General features: G+C 37.6%; 2 long non-coding RNA genes across 2 annotated transcripts in view; one reads left to right on the top strand and one right to left on the bottom strand.

Annotated features, from left to right (window-relative positions):
* Positions 1-964: 964 nt before the first annotated feature.
* LOC118762980 overlaps positions 965-16,518 on the bottom strand; it is a 33,648-nt gene continuing 18,094 nt past the window's right edge. The window contains exon 3 of the long non-coding RNA XR_004998735.1: positions 965-1,066. This is a non-coding gene — a long non-coding RNA (uncharacterized LOC118762980). The remainder of the gene's footprint in view (positions 1,067-16,518) is intronic.
* LOC118762979 overlaps positions 16,262-16,518 on the top strand; it is a 24,502-nt gene continuing 24,245 nt past the window's right edge. The window contains exon 1 of the long non-coding RNA XR_004998734.1: positions 16,262-16,273. This is a non-coding gene — a long non-coding RNA (uncharacterized LOC118762979). The remainder of the gene's footprint in view (positions 16,274-16,518) is intronic.

The following is a 16,518-nucleotide window of genomic DNA, read 5'->3' as shown; positions in this document are numbered from 1 at the left end:
TCAGATGCGGGAGCAATTCTCTATTGTAAACCTCACTTGAGCCTTTAGAGTACCATCACCTGATAGGGGACTGAAATATTTTCCAGTCCTGAATAAAAAGGACAATCTTTGGAATACAGCTCTAAAACATGAATGCCACTTATGTTTTGGTTATGTGGTACGTCGGTGTTTTTTTGATAGAGTGGTGCATGCTCTCAAGATCTCCGTTTATGGAATCAATGCAGATTTGGCGGGTGATGTTAAAGCTGAATATGAATGATGCGCGGTTAGGGAAAATCAGGGAGGAATGAATTATCATCTCATTTGCATAAAAGTGGGCGTTATTGGTTGCGGAGAAAGGTCATTGATTTTTGGGATGAAGACAATAGTGGTGGTGATGGTGGGGAACAAAACCAAGCCCTGGCGAACAGCTGAATGATTGGGAATCGATTCCAGCAGGATATGAACTAAAAACGTAAAGACATGTATTTACTAAATACCGTAAGATAGTTTAAGCGGTGATCTACCAAATCAGCGGTTTATCGTTCTCAAAGTAGTTTAATATTTAGATCTTTTCTATTTGGCTGCATGTTTTGAAATTTTAAGTTTAAGTGAAAATTTTCAAATTTGGAGTATTGATGTAATTTTTCACGCTGAATCTCAGGGCCTAATTCACTTGTTCCAGAAAAAAAAACCCAGTTATAAAGGTTTATAGTTTGATAATTTTTCACCTAGTCAGAAAACAGGATTTGGAAGCTGTCATTTTGTGAATAAGACGACAAAACCAGTCGTCAACGTTGCAACGATAGTACATGTTTTAAGTATCTAATAAGTGAAAAATGACCATAGAACGAATAAACAACATATATTTTGTAGTTTTATCCATTCAATATGCATTTAATGCGAAAACAAGAGCAAAACACATTTTGTACTTTTAAGATCAGAAAAAAAAACTGTAAGCAAATGAAACATTTCGTAAACATACCTTTTTCGTTTTTCATAAACGCACGTGCTTTATACAGGAGAGTTCCCGACGCTTGGTTTGTTACTATAGAAATAGGCATCTATATGTTTGGTTTTCGATTGGCTGAAATAACCCCAAATTTGCAAACTTTTAAAGCTATTAACTGCTTATTTATTGATTTATGGCGAAAATGAACTTGATATCAATAATGAGGAAAGAAAATTACATCAATGCACCAAATTTAAAATCCGTTGGAACAAAATTGAAGAAAGGGACAAGTGGCAGCCAAGCAGAAAAGATCTTAATATTCTCTTCCAATGTTTATGTAATCTACGGTGCAATCGTTTGGACTCATATTTAGCACTGGGTCACATTGGATTAAAACTGTCCACTTTTTAAGTACTGCTTTCTGCATGATGGATCATTTTAATCCCCTTTTTAAAATTCATATAACTAGAAACCATTATTGTGTTAACTACCCAGGTTTAACAAATAACATCAATGAGTCCAAGTTGCTTGGAGAGATGATTAATACCCCACCTCGTAATTAAGTACCTAATTAAAATTAATTGCTATTGGTAATTTTACATCCCTGCTCGTCCCCGATAGTTGAAGGAACCATTTTCAAGTTTAGTTTTTAAGAATAAAATTTGTGTGCAACATGGAGCGTCTTTTTATCCTAAGATCTCGGCTTCAAAGGATTTTAAATTGGAATGGTTGCTTTTCTCTTCAAACTGTCTCCCAAAATACTAGACAAATATCTCAATCTAAAACTGCAAAAACCTTTACTTCTAAAGAACATCCTTATCTATCACCGCACTGGACGCAGATATAGGTATAATTTTATTATAACAGTCACGTCACTGTTGTGGCTGGGTATTTCGATAAGGATAGTACAGCCAAGGAATTATAATAAAATGAGAAAAATCAATATTTTACACACACACACACACACACACACACACACACACACACACACACACACATGCACCCTACGCACGCGCACACACACACACACACACACACACAAATGAATGAAAAACAAAATGGAGAGTTTGCAAGGCAATACGAAATCAACTCACACAAAGTGATTAAAGCGGTTAATGTTAAAATCAAGCATTAAAAAATTTGCTGTTAAATAGTGAAATGAATGGGATAAATCTTGTAATAGAAGTACAAAACTGTTTGATTATGATAGTGTCTTAAAAGTCGATGTGTGCTCCACAAAAAGTTGAATGTTAAAGAGGTCAGCAAAGTGAAATATCAATGGAGGAAGTGTTTACGTGGTCGCTCGATCTACTTGAAATAACAGCCAATTATCCTTTATATGTCACCCTTACTGTCATAAAAAATAGATACGCAGGATAATGAATTTGGTGTTATGCACGAATTGTCACAGCTGAAATACTTTTGATCAAAAGTCGACTCATTATCGTCGTCGTCATCATCATCATCGTCATCATCATCGTCATCATCATCGTCATCATCATCATCATCATCATCATCATCATCATCATCATCATCATCAACAACAACAACAACAACAACAACAACAACCTACAAGCCAAAGAGGGATTTTTTTATGCGTTAGCTAGATTTGCATTCTAGATATACTGTTTGAAATTAAGACGAGTTGGTCATACTAGAACGCTTTGACTACAGGCCTGTTTGAGTGAAGCTGGACTTTGATCAGAGCTAAAGAAGAATAAAATGGCAATGAAGAAAAAGAAAAGAAAAAGGAGACGATGACAAGGAAGAAGAATAAGAACAACAACGACGATGATCATAACCGCATGACATCCAGAGGAATTGTATCGAAGTTTAGAATGTTAGTAGTTGAAGAAATAGCGTGTCGAAAAATATCTTGGTCTAGTTTCCATTAAAAAAGAATAAAATGGTAATGAAGAAAAAGAAAAGAAAAAGAAAACGATGACAAGGAAGAAGAATAAGAACAACAACGATGATGATCATAACTGCATGACATTCAGAGGAATTGTATCGAAGTTTAGAATACTAGTAGTTGAAGAAATAGCGTGTAGAAAAATATCTTGGTCTAGTTTCCATTGCTGAAATACTATCAATAGGAGTGATATGGGAAAAAGAATTATGGTAACGGTATAACCACCTTATAAAACAGCAAAGCCTTCCATAAGATTTCACATTTATAGATTATAGAATACCGAAACATCTTCAAAAAAAAAAAAATGATGCAGAATGTAACATTTTAGCGAAGACTATAAAACGTTAATATATTCGATAAAAAAAAAAAAGAACATAGTATATTGATCCCTGAACTAATATCTCGAGAAGGTCAGAAGCAGGTCAAAACTAGTATCCTGAAAAGGTCAAAATCAATAATCCTCTATGGGAAAATAACAATTTTTATATGAAGATTGAAAACGGTTGTAGACTCAAAAAGGAGGCTGCAAACTTAAAAGAAGCTTGCAGACACTTTTGTTCAAACGTCTAGAAATGGTAGTACATAATGATGTACATAATTTTGAGAAAATAATGCATGTATGATTCTAATTATAAAAAAAAAAAAAAAATCTAAGCGAGCAAGGAATTAACCGAAGTCTGAATTAGACATCAAGATATTATGGTAAAGATAAATATGAAGTTTGGAAGATTGGGTGACAAAGACATGGCGATTAAAAACGATTTTAAAAAGAAAGTTGAAGAGAGAATATTTCGAGTTTCATTTGTAAGAAATTAAAAGAATTGTTCGTCGAGATAACAACGATAATGGATTATATATAAGTTTTTCTTCTTGAATTATAAGCATAAAATAGATCCCTCTTAATTTTGATGGCAAAATAATACAATTGCAATTATACAGAACAGGATTTGGGAATACAAGTTTGAAATAGAGCAGAATTCACATAAGAATATGGCAGCTCTTAATTTACAACATCCATCAAAGCAGAGCATAGATAAAAGTTTTTGTAATAATCTACACACAAAAGTTAATTAGAAATTTGTGTTGTAATAAAAAGTCTTTGTAAAAATCTGCTCACATAAGTTAATGTGATAATTTGTGTCGTAGAAAAAAGTGGCATGGAAAATGTGCGTAATTTTTTCAGTGTTTTACAAAGTCAGTTGGATAATGTGTGTTAAAAAATGTTCAGATATTTTTTTGTATGTAACATAAAAAAGTTTACGAGCACAGCATTAATACTTGTAAAGATAGACTTGAATAACATTCGCGTTTTAAAACTGAGAGTAGTTATTCTATCGAGGCAATATCAAGGTAGAAGATCACTGCTAATATAGTCCTAGATAACTCTAAAAGACGTAATGCTTATGGTTAGAATGTCATCGATCATAGGCATTTCGTAATAGAGTTAAATAACAGCAACAGCACATCAGACAATATGTACTTAAAGCAATATAGCTTACCAACATTATATTTATATATATTAGTGTGTTTTTGAACATTTGATGGGCTTTGGGGGAGACCATGCGTTACTCTGATTATGATACTATATAAAGCAGACTATTTCCTCTGCATTCAAAATCCATTGGCAGAGACGACAAGAACATTCTCTAAAAAGGAACCATGCCGATCTCTTTCAGTCTCTTTTAAGGCGGCGAGCTGGCAGAAACGTTAGCATGCCGGGCAAAATGCATGAGTTCAAATCCCGCCGAGGTCGACTTTGCCTTTCATCCTTTCGGGGTCGATAAATTAAGTATCAGTTACGTACTGGGGTCGATGTAATCGACTTAAATTCGTTTGTCTGTCCTTGTTTGTCCCCTCTATGTTTAGCCCCTTGTGGGTAGTAAAGAAATAGGTATTTCGTCTGTCTATACGTTCTGAGTTCAAATTCTGCCGAGGTCGACTTTGCTTTATATCCTTTCGGAATCGATAAATTAAGTACCAGTTGAGTACTGGGGTCGATCTAATCGACTGGGCCCCTCCCCCCAAATTTCGGGCCTTGTAGAAAAGGAATCTCTTTCAAAGTTACAAAGACAATTACGACATATAGCAAAAAACAATACCGCAGTTCCACCTCCTAAATATGATTAACACGCATCTAAAATCCTCAGAGTCACCACAAATGTTTCGCTTATACATTACCGAGGATATCGCCCGGCATACGCACATACTCATCATACTTCACTTTAAAGACTGCCTTTCTTCATCATGATCGGAAAGTACTTCATCCAATCCCCAAACTATTCACTCAATAAATTTCGTGTGAGACCGCTATAGAGAACTGATCCAACATCTGGGACAGTACTGTTGCTACACACATAGATATTATATATTCCAAAAGAGGCTACTTCACTGATTCGCGTGAAGTCGGTCACCAGCACACTCCAACCCTTGATCCACAGAAATGCTGTTTACACTTGTTGCATTCTCTACTGCTACCGCCGTGACCCCTACTCCTTGGAATTCGCTGGTCTTGTGCCACCTTCACTCAGGTGATCCTGACTCGTGCTCCCCTTACTTATATTCCCTCCACCTCATTCTAGGCCTTACACTAGGCAATCCCCGGCCGTATTTTTCTTGTAGCTATCGATTTGCAAATGTCTAAGGCGAATATGAAATGCATCAATCCCACCGATCTCCAAAGGTCTGCAAAGGCCATAAGCATAGCCCCTACTTACTAAATCAACAAATAAACGAGGAGAAAAATCGATTCTTTATTTAATACGTATGGTATAACTTGTGTGAGAAATTGGTTGCTATTTTTTTAGCTGGTCGATGGATCACACAAACACAGAGAAGCTGTCCTTGTTGGCTGCAGATAAAATTACGATGAGAGATGAAGAAACACAAGATGGTTTAAAGGAAATAACTGTCAGGAAAGATAAACATTACAGTGACAAACATTATGGAAAGCAAATGAGAAAAATAGCGCGGAATCAATCAGTATTATGTATTGAGAAAACAAAAACCACTAAAGGGATTGAATTAATTATGATAGAACAAGAATAGGAGAAAAAGAACAAATCGTATCAAAGGCTGAATAGAAATGCAGCAAGCTACGTGGAGATGTAAAGAAGACAGTTTGGACGTGTGATGAAGTAAACGAAATTGATAATTATTTGGTTAGGAAACGTATGAAAATATCCTAAAGAGATGAGGTGAAAAAAAATCCCAACAGACGTTAGATATCGGAGAACATTCGAGAAGATTGGGATGAAAATAAACGAGAAATGACAGACGTAAGCGAGAAACAACAAAGCGGTATATCATTCTGCAGGAATTGTTTGTTCAAACAGGTCACCGTTAATAATGTAACAACTCAACTAAATGTAATACTAATTGATAAGGTAATGAATAAGCGAACTATGTCAGAGGGAATTTTATCATTCCCACCAGACAATAGAGGTGTTCTGTAAGGAATGAAAAGCAATCGATATTTACAGGAACTGAGCAATGGAATTAAAACAATGGCGGAATTTATAAAGTGTCTGTAATGCTAAACAGGACTGAATATGATTAATGGTATTTTAAAAAATGTATTGCTCTGAGGATCTTCCTAGTTGACATAACTGTATGGTTAAGAAGCTTGGTTTGCAATCTCGCGGTTTCGGATTCATTTCCATTACACGGCAACTTGAGCTAAAATCTTCTACTATTGTCTCGGGTTGACCGATACCTTGTCAGTATAAAACTGAGTGGAAGCCCGTCGTATGTGTGTATGTGTGTGTGTGAGGTGTGTGTGTGTGTGTGTGTGTGGGAGGTGTGTGTGTGAGATGTGTGTGTGTGAGATTGTGTGTGTGTGTGTGTGTGCGTGTACGCCATCACTTGCACAGCGGTGTACTCACAATGTGTTACCAATGTTATTGTTAGTATATCAATATTATATATTGGTCAGTAACGTACTGCACGATGAAGAGGGGAGATTGGTGTCCATGCTTGTACTTTTCCTCGTATTTGTTTTCTGTGGTAAGAAACTTGCTCCCAACCACATGGTTCTGGGTTCAGTCCCACCGCATGGGGGCTTGGACAAGTGTCTTCTACTATAGCTTCAGGTTGACCAAATCCTTGTGAGTGGATTTAGTAGACAGAAATATTATCCACCAATGCGATGTTGAGTACTCATTCTCATACATACATACATACATACATACATACATACATACATACATACATACATGCATGCATACATACATACATACATACATACATACATGCATGCATGCAAGCATACATTCAAACATGTGTGTATGTATCTGTGTTTTTTCAGTGTTTACAAATAACAGGAGAAAAAAATAAATAAACAGTTACCAGGGTAGCAAAAACTCGCACAAGTACCAAGGATGTAACAGCCTTCTTATAACAGTAGAAACTCCAGATTTAGGTGAAATGTTTTGTATAATATAGATAAATAAATAAATGGAGTTAAACGCAGATGTTATTCAAATTCTTTTACTTCCGACATATGTTTCGAAGACAACATTGGTATTATTCCAGAAGGAATAAAATGGTGTAAAACAATGCAATCTTCTCATCAGGGAAAGAAACCAAACACATCAATAAGACATTTTAACAGAATATGATGACTGCGTAGAAGATTGCATTGTTTTACACCAATTTTATTCCTTCTGGAATAATACAAATGTTGCCTTCGAAACATATGTCGGAAGTAAAAGAATTTGAATAACACCTGCGTTTAACTCCACCTATCTATCTATCTATCTATCTATCTATCTATCTATCTATCTATCTATCTATCTATCTATCTATCTATACATACATACATACATACATATATATATATATATGAGAGGTATTAATATCCAGAAGGTAATGCTATGTAAGTGCTTTTGAAGGACCGTAGTTAAACTCTCGGTTCGATAATAATACGAGTGAGGAGTCTAATGCAGGTCTTGTATGAGCATGAATAAAATGAGACAACAAAGCCAAAGGTGTGTGGAATTTTCAGGACATTTATAAAGAGAAAGTTAGTCTTACACCTGTTTCTGTAGACTAAGTACGCACCCATCCACCCATATCTAGTCTTTTATATTCTTGTATGTACATATATATTTACACACACACACACACACACACACACACACACACACACACACACACACACAACACACACACACACATATATATATATATATACATACGTACATACACACACACACACACACACACACACACACACAACACACACACACACACACACACACACACACACATATATATATATATATACATACGTACATACACACACACACACAAACACACACACACACACACACACACACACACACACACACACACACACACACATATATATATACAGGGTGAAAAGGTATTTGAGGAAATTTCGTTTTCAGTTCATTACACCTTCAAATTGTTTAACGTATCATTTTTTCCCTTCAGATTACCGTTTCAAGATATCATAGTAACTTAAGAAATGAAAAGACATGCAGTCATAGTTGCTATACATGCAAAGCACAGTGATTTAGAAATTAGCAACTTTCTAAATGTTGCAAGATCATTTGTACACAAAATTCGGTTGGAATTGGAGGCATGTGATGGTAATGTTTCCCCTGTATCAAAGAGAAAAGAAAAACATTCTCAACGCTCAGACACTAAAAGTACACCGGAATTTATACATGTTCAAAACATTATCGATGAAAACCACAGAAGATCAATGAGGTCCATTGCTAAAGAACTTCGGGTGTCAGAGTGGACTATCAGAACTGTGGTACATCGTGACATTTAATACAAGCCCTATGTGATGAGGACAGGCCAATTTGTGTCTGTAAAGACACAGGAAAACTGTCTTATCCGTTCAAAACAGTTATTTAACAAAGTGAAAAACCCTCATGAACAAGGCATGCTTTGGTTTTTCTCTGACGAAAAACTTTCAGCAAGAAGACACAGAAGAAATGACAGGTGATTATGCGCAAATTCTTCTGAAGTTCTCAGACTGATGCACACGAAATTTCCAGCCATTGTGATGGTTTTTGGAGTGGTGAGTAGCGAAGGTAATGTGATGCCACTCCACTTTTTTCACAGAGTCTTCGAATTAATGCTGCTGGATACATTGAGGTACTGGAAACTGTTATCAAGCCCTGGATTGAAGAAGTATGCAATGGAAGTCCATACGTGTTTCAACAAAATTCAGCATCTTCTCACAAATCCCTAGTCACCCAAGAATGGTTGTAAGACAATCTTTACGATTATGTAACACCCAATATGTGGCCTCAAAACTCGCCAGATTTGAACTCCATAGACTACTACGTGTGAAGCGCTGTTGAAAGGGAGACTAATCGTCATCTTCATAATGCCATAGCTTCACTGAAGGCCACCATTTTCCAGGCAATGTCCGAAAGCCTGTACTTGTTCTCTCGGTTTATTTTCTCGCCAAACCGCTAAGTTACGGGGCCGTAAATGCACGAACACCGGTGGTGGTGGACAGACAAACGGACACACACACATACACGTCTATATATATATATATATATATATATATATATATATATATATATATATATATATATATATATATGTATATAAGGAGTTTCGTTCAGTTTCTGTCTACCAAATCTACTCACAAGGGTTTGGTCGCTCCGGGGCTTCTGTAGAAGCCACTTGCCTAAAGTGCTAAACAAGTACGCCACTACTCTTTCTTTCTTTCTTTCTTTCTTTCTCTCTCTCTCTCTCTCTCTCTCCTTCTTTCTCTTTCTCGTTTCCTTTACACACATACATACATACATACATACATACATACATACATACATACATACATACATACATACATACATAAAAGGACCTCCGTTGCCATCGACAATGAATATCCCCTGTGTTAGATCAATGAAGTAGTTTACATGTTAAATTAGGGTGTCTGTGGAAAATAGGCAACAGAGATGGGCACTTTTAATGTAATTACTTATAGTTTAGAGAAATGGTGTGACATAAAGTTGGCAAGAATGGGTCATTGAAGTTCAGGTATAATACATTCGAAACGCTTCCATATAGTTTTTACCCACATAGTTTCATTGAATAATTAGAGACCATGTTAAAAAACATGTCCAAGTTTGTCAATCTATGGAGTCGAACTATGAGACACAATATTGCAAAGCGAACTTTCTAACCTTTCGATTTTGCATGCATACATAGGCGCACATTCACGCACACATGCATACAAACATACATGCATACAACCATACATACGCATAAACACACAAATGTATGGATATACACATACTTATGTATATGTGTATGTGTGTGTATGCGTGGATGTGAGCTTATATATAGGAATACATGCATGCATTGTGACCCCCTTCGGTCATGGGCAAGTTTGTTTATGGAAGACCAGCAGTCGCCCATGCATACCAGCCTCCCCTCTCCACGCTACCGATGTTATCCAAGGGAAAGGCAAAGGAGCCGATACAGCTTGGCACCAGTGACGTCGCAGCTCATTTATTAACGTGCAAGTGCCCGAGCATTTCACAGACACATGTACCCTTAACGTAGTTCTCGGGGAGATTTAGCGTGACACAGAGTGTGACAAGGCTGGCCCTTTGAAACAAGAAGAAAGAGTGAGAGAAATTTGTGATGAAAGAGTACAACAGGGTTCACCCCCACCCCTGCCGGAGCCTCGTGGAGCTTTAGGTGTTTATACTCAATAAACACTCACAATGCCCGGTCTGGGAATCGAAACCGCGATCTTACGACTGCGAGTCCGCTGCCCTAACCACTGGGCCATTGCGCCTCCGCATGCATGCATAATACATACATATAGGTATTCATGTAAATATATATATACGCATATATATATATATATATAATATATATATATATATATATATATATATATATATATATATATATATATACATGTATACATACACATATGCATGAATGTATCTATCTATCTACCTACCTCTCACCCCTATATGTATGTATATAGACACACGCACACACATAAATATATACAGACATATACACATATGTGAACGTACACTCCCATATCTCTGCGTTTGTGTGTGAGCATGCATACGTATAAACAGACATGCATATATACAATACATACGTACATATACACACTTATACATTTGAATGCTTGTTTGGGCGTGAATTGCGAATGAGAACATATATATCCATATAAAGGCATACATGCATAATACAAACATTTACGTGTACACACACACACATACACACATATATATATATGTGAACGTACACTCTTCGTGTGTCTGTGTGTATGTGTGAGAGCATGCATGTATACATACACATATGCATACACACATACATGCATGCATACATACATACATACATACATACATACATACATACATACATACATACATACACGTTTTCATTCATAGCGGCCAATAATAATAAAAATATATTTATTGGTTTATATAAGCAATATCATATTGGATTTTTTTTCATTTTCAGAAACAAGTCACCGTATTATGTATTTAGAGAATAGCATCTGATATATATATTCCTTTTGAAGTCGAAATACCAGCTTCGACAAATGCACATGCATATAGTAATCATAGCAAAAATATTATTTTGTCTCTCAATTCAACTTGATATTTATATCTTATTTATTTGAAACAAATTAAAGATAAAAAACAAAACGAACACAAAAACCATACACTTCAGAAGCAATATTAAAAAATAAATAGAGTAAATTTAGGACGAAACAATATCCCCGTATATTTATTAATAATAATTAACTTTTGTACGATTTATGTTACTAAAAATACACGCCTGTAATGAACTTTATTGGACTAAGTTGATCTAATTTACGAAGAGCCGTTTGATAGGGCAAAATCTTGGTTAGGTACAAATATTTACAAGTTTGGAAGATTGAAAGAATTAGTATTGATTTTTTATATAGCCACTAGGTCTAAAAGTCTATGGAGTGGATATCGTATTACATGTTTTCATTTATCTTTTATTATTTGCTTCAGTCATTTTGACTGCGGCTATGTTAAGGTTACCACCTAGGAGGGTTTTATCGAATGAATTGACACCGGTATTATTTTTATCAAAAGCTGGTACTGACTATGTCGGTCACTTTTGCAGAAATCATCATCATCATTGTTCGACCGTGGTCGAGACAATGGAATTTACCATGCTACGCCAGACTTCACGGTCCATCATGGCATTACGGAGGTCATGTTGCTGGATGCCTGCATCCCTGGAGATTACATCAGGGTAGGAGAGTGTGCGCCCTCTGGTATTGCGAGTAGATGGCTTCCAGAAGAGAAGAGTAGAAATTACCTCTTTTTCAGCTCTACAACAATGTCCAGCAAACTGGACTCTCCTACCTTTCACAAGAGATGACACAGGTGGTAGTTTCCCATATATTTGCATTTTGGTTGGATGGCGCTTCCACGAGAGATTTTGAGAATTTGCAGAAAACCGCTACACTACGGGGACGTAAACAAATCAACACCGGTTGTCAAGTGGTAGTGAGGGACAAACAGAGCACAACATGATACATACATACATACATACATACATACATACATACATAAGCGCAGGCGTGGCTGAGTGGTAAGAAGCTTGCTTCCTAACCACATGGTTCCGAGTTCAGTCTCACTGCGTGGCACCTTGGGCAAGTGTCTTCTACTATAGCCTTGGGCCGACCAAATCCTCGTACGTGAATTTGGTAGACGGAAACTGAAAGAAGCCCGTCATATATGTATGTAACCCAGTACAACCTGTTGCATGGTCGGGTCGTCGGTGACCTAACCGGCAACCCCACCAAGCTTGCTTGGTGAAGAGGGTGTTTATTGGACACCCTGCGGGATGAAAAACAAAACCCGTCAAAGGGCGGAGGAACTCTTGAAAGTCAACGGCCATCCAATAAATATCTTAAGGCTGTATCATGCGCGGGGACATAGAAATAATCGGACTGAATACCCGATCGCGCGGTTAAACCATTGGGAGTGAAGGACTCCTAGCCTTTGTTAGGGCATCCTTCTAGGAGAAGGTAACTCAGGTAACTGGGATAACTCTAACATAAAACCTGCGGCTCAGTGGTTACCGATGATGTTGACTTGTTCTTCTTTTCGGATTATGGCTGCTGTTGCTTAGTGAGTGGGATTGACTCAGTGCACAGCCTTTCTTCACTTTAAAAAAAATCTTCTTGCACAGGCATTGCACGATAACAACATTAATTAAGATTCGTGCAATGGCCATACTCGATAACGAGGGGGCAGTCACCATGTATGTATGTATGTATGTATGTATGTATGTATGTATGTATGTATGTATGTATGCATGCATGCATGCGTCTATGTATGTATGTATGTATGTATGTATGTATGTATGTATGTATGTATGTATGTATGTAAATATATATTATAATGGGGTTGACCAATTTATCGGGTTACCCTGGGTTTCTCGCTCATAAGGAGTTTGGCCTTATGGCGAATTTTCAGACTCCAAAACACTGCTGGCCTAAGACCTCTTCAAAATATGAAGGGAGAAATACCCTGCTATAAGGGTAAACACGAGGTGATTATCTCCCTTAGCCATTGGCCATCGAGCTTCGCCGCGCCGCCTTCTTGCGATCACCAAAAAACCATGAAGATAAATTATTGTCTCCCTTTTGGCCTTGGCTATTGGCTGCCAGCTGTGGCATCGCCTTGCGGATTCCAAAACATGATCCGAAAAACCCCGTTCGGCAATGCATAACTTGCAACATTTCGTTCCGTTGATGTAGGGGCCTGGGTTCTCAAGTATTTTCCATGCGATCGAATATGGTATCCCGTCGTCTCTTAGTTGCCAGACATGGCTGGCCAGCGATGTTACGTATCTCCTTTCCAGGACTCTGTAAGAGCACAAATGATTGGAAAAACGCTGTTTTAAAGAATTCCCAGTATATCCCACGTATTTATGTGGGCGCGTGTTTTCAGTGCGCCCATTGCTGTTGTAGGTGCTGCTGTTGCTGGTACTGTTTCTCCTGCTGTGGTTGCTGTTGCCGCCGGTGGTGTTGTCACTGATAGAGTTGGCGCTGTTGCTGGTGGTGTTAGTGTTGGCGTCGTTTGGGGTGGTGATGGTGGTGTCGGTAGTATGGAGGCAAGCGTGCTGATTAAATCTTTCCTAAGCCTGTCTAGTGTATGGCCACTTGCCTCATTAGAAATGGCCAGGGTGTCGTCTCTGTAGAGGTGAAAGGGGACATAGGGCAACACCATAAACCGGCCTCCACCATTATAATATTAACTACTCTACATCTTAGAGTGTGCTTCTCCCCCGGATTTATGTATTTCTACTATATATATATATATATATAAATATAGACCGGAGTAAACACATAAATGTGAAACAAGGTGGAAAAAAGAGTACTCAAATACCAGTGGTAGAGTAAAGTATATAAATATAGATATAGATATAGATATGTATGTAGGTATATTTCTGCGCGTGTGTGTATCTTTGTGTCTGTGTTTGTTCCTCCATCATCGCTGACAACCGATACTGGCGTGTTTACGTCCCCGTAAGTTAGCGGTTCGACAGAAGAGACCGATAAAATAAGTACTTGGCTTACAAAGATTATGTCCTGGGGTAGATTGCTTCGACTAAGACTCTTTGAGGCGGTGCTCCAGCATGGCCGCAGTCAAAATGACTGAAAGAAGTAAATTAATAATAAAAAGAATAATACATACACATACACACATACACCCACGTACCATTCTACAGCCTTCTTTCAGTTTCCGTCTACCAAATCCACTCACAATGCTTTGTTCGATCCCGGGACTATTGTAGGAGACACTTGCACAAAGTGCCATGCAGTGGGACTGAACCTGAAAGTATGTAGTTGGGAAACAAACTTCTTACCATACACCCACGTCTGCGCCTATAAAGTAAAGTCTGTGCTTCATATTGATTTCTTACATAGCCACAAGGCCTAACATCTATGGTGTGGATATAGTAGATTACATTAACTTCAGTTATTCACTGGCCTTTCAGTTTATCGACCCTGGAAAGAGGAAAGGCAAAGCTGACATCTTTGGGAATTGAACTGTAAAAGTAAGTGATCGTAACTAAATGCTGTAAGGCATTTTGTCCGACGCTCTAACGATTTTGCCAGTCTGTCGACCTACTAAGTAAACGGCAACAAAAACTGGCTCTCTGTCGGTTACGACGATAAGGGTTAATGTTGATCCGATCAACGAAACAGTCTGCTCGTGAAATTAATATACATATGGCTGAACACTCCACAGACACGTGTATCCTTAACATAGTTCTCAGGGAGAGTCAGCATGACCGAGTATGACAAGGTTGGCCCTTTGAAATACAGGTACTATTCATTTTGGCCAGCTGAGTGAACTGGAGAAACTGGAAATAGAGTGTCTTGCTCAAGCGACACGACGCGCGGTCAGGAATCGAACTCACGACCTTACAATTATGAACCGAGTACCCCCTAACCACTAAACAATGCGTATGAAATAGTATTACTATTTAGCATATGTAGGATACAAGATTACGAATTTTGGAGGAAAAGAACAGTCGATTTTATCGATCCAAATACTTAACTGGTATTTATTTTATCGGCCTCGGAAGGATGAAAAGGAAAGTTGATTTCAGCGGGATTTGAACTTGGAATGTAAAAGGGTGCAACTAAATACTGCAATATATTTGGCGGCCCAACGCTGGTAATATCACTTCCAGTATAGGCACAAAGCATAAATTTGGACTGATGGCTTTGTAGGTTGAAACGGGCCCAGTATTTGATTGGTGCTTATTATTTTATCAACCTCCTTGAAAGATTAATGGTAAATCTAACGCCAGTAGAATTTCAACCCCAGAAGTTAATAGCCTCAAATAAATATCTCATGATGATTTGTTCAATGCAAGGAGTAAGGGTTTCTAACTTAGGCGAAAGACCAACAATTATAGAGGGAAGAGGTTAGTCGACAGCATCGACCCTAGCGTTTGACTGGTATTCTGTTTTATTAATCCCGAAGGGATTAAAGGCGAAATTGACGTCTGTGGGATCTGATCTCATAACGTTAGCAACTTGATGATATATTGCAAGGCAGTTCCGACACTTTTACGATTCTGCCAGCTCGCCGCCTTATCGGACGCTTTCTACTATAGGTATGAGGCCTGGAATTTAGCGGGAGAAAGCTCGTCGATTACATTGCCCCCAGCACTTGACTGATACTTATTTTATCAACGTCGAAATGATGAAAGGGAAAGTCGACCCCAGTAGCATTTGAACTCAGAATGTAAAGGACTACATGCGAGATCATATTTTATATTTCAGAGCTAGTATATCTAGGCCTACATTGTCGAATGTATTCTTTACATAGAAAAAAACAAACAAACAAACACAGTAGCATGTCATTTGAAATCTGGTTGCTGTTTCTAATCAGTCGAACGTCTAGGTAAAGTGACTCCCTCATATTACAAATGGGAGGCGCAAAATGAGAAGTAAATTACGTTAAAGTTGGAAATAGTGTCTACTCTCTATTCAGTGTTGTGTTGGGTTAATGCTAAATATCTCAAAATATAACATATGTCAAATAGTAATTCTACTTTGTATAGTTCCATGTAACTAGAATATGTGATTGTAATCGTATTGACTAAAGGTAAGCAGTAATTTGATGATACATAAATACGCTGA

Source organism: Octopus sinensis, linkage group LG4 (genome assembly GCF_006345805.1).
Source record: "Octopus sinensis linkage group LG4, ASM634580v1, whole genome shotgun sequence".
Lineage (NCBI taxonomy): Eukaryota > Metazoa > Mollusca > Cephalopoda > Octopoda > Octopodidae > Octopus > Octopus sinensis.
Note: the sequence above shows the minus strand (reverse complement) of the source record. Positions and strands in the feature narration are given on the sequence as shown.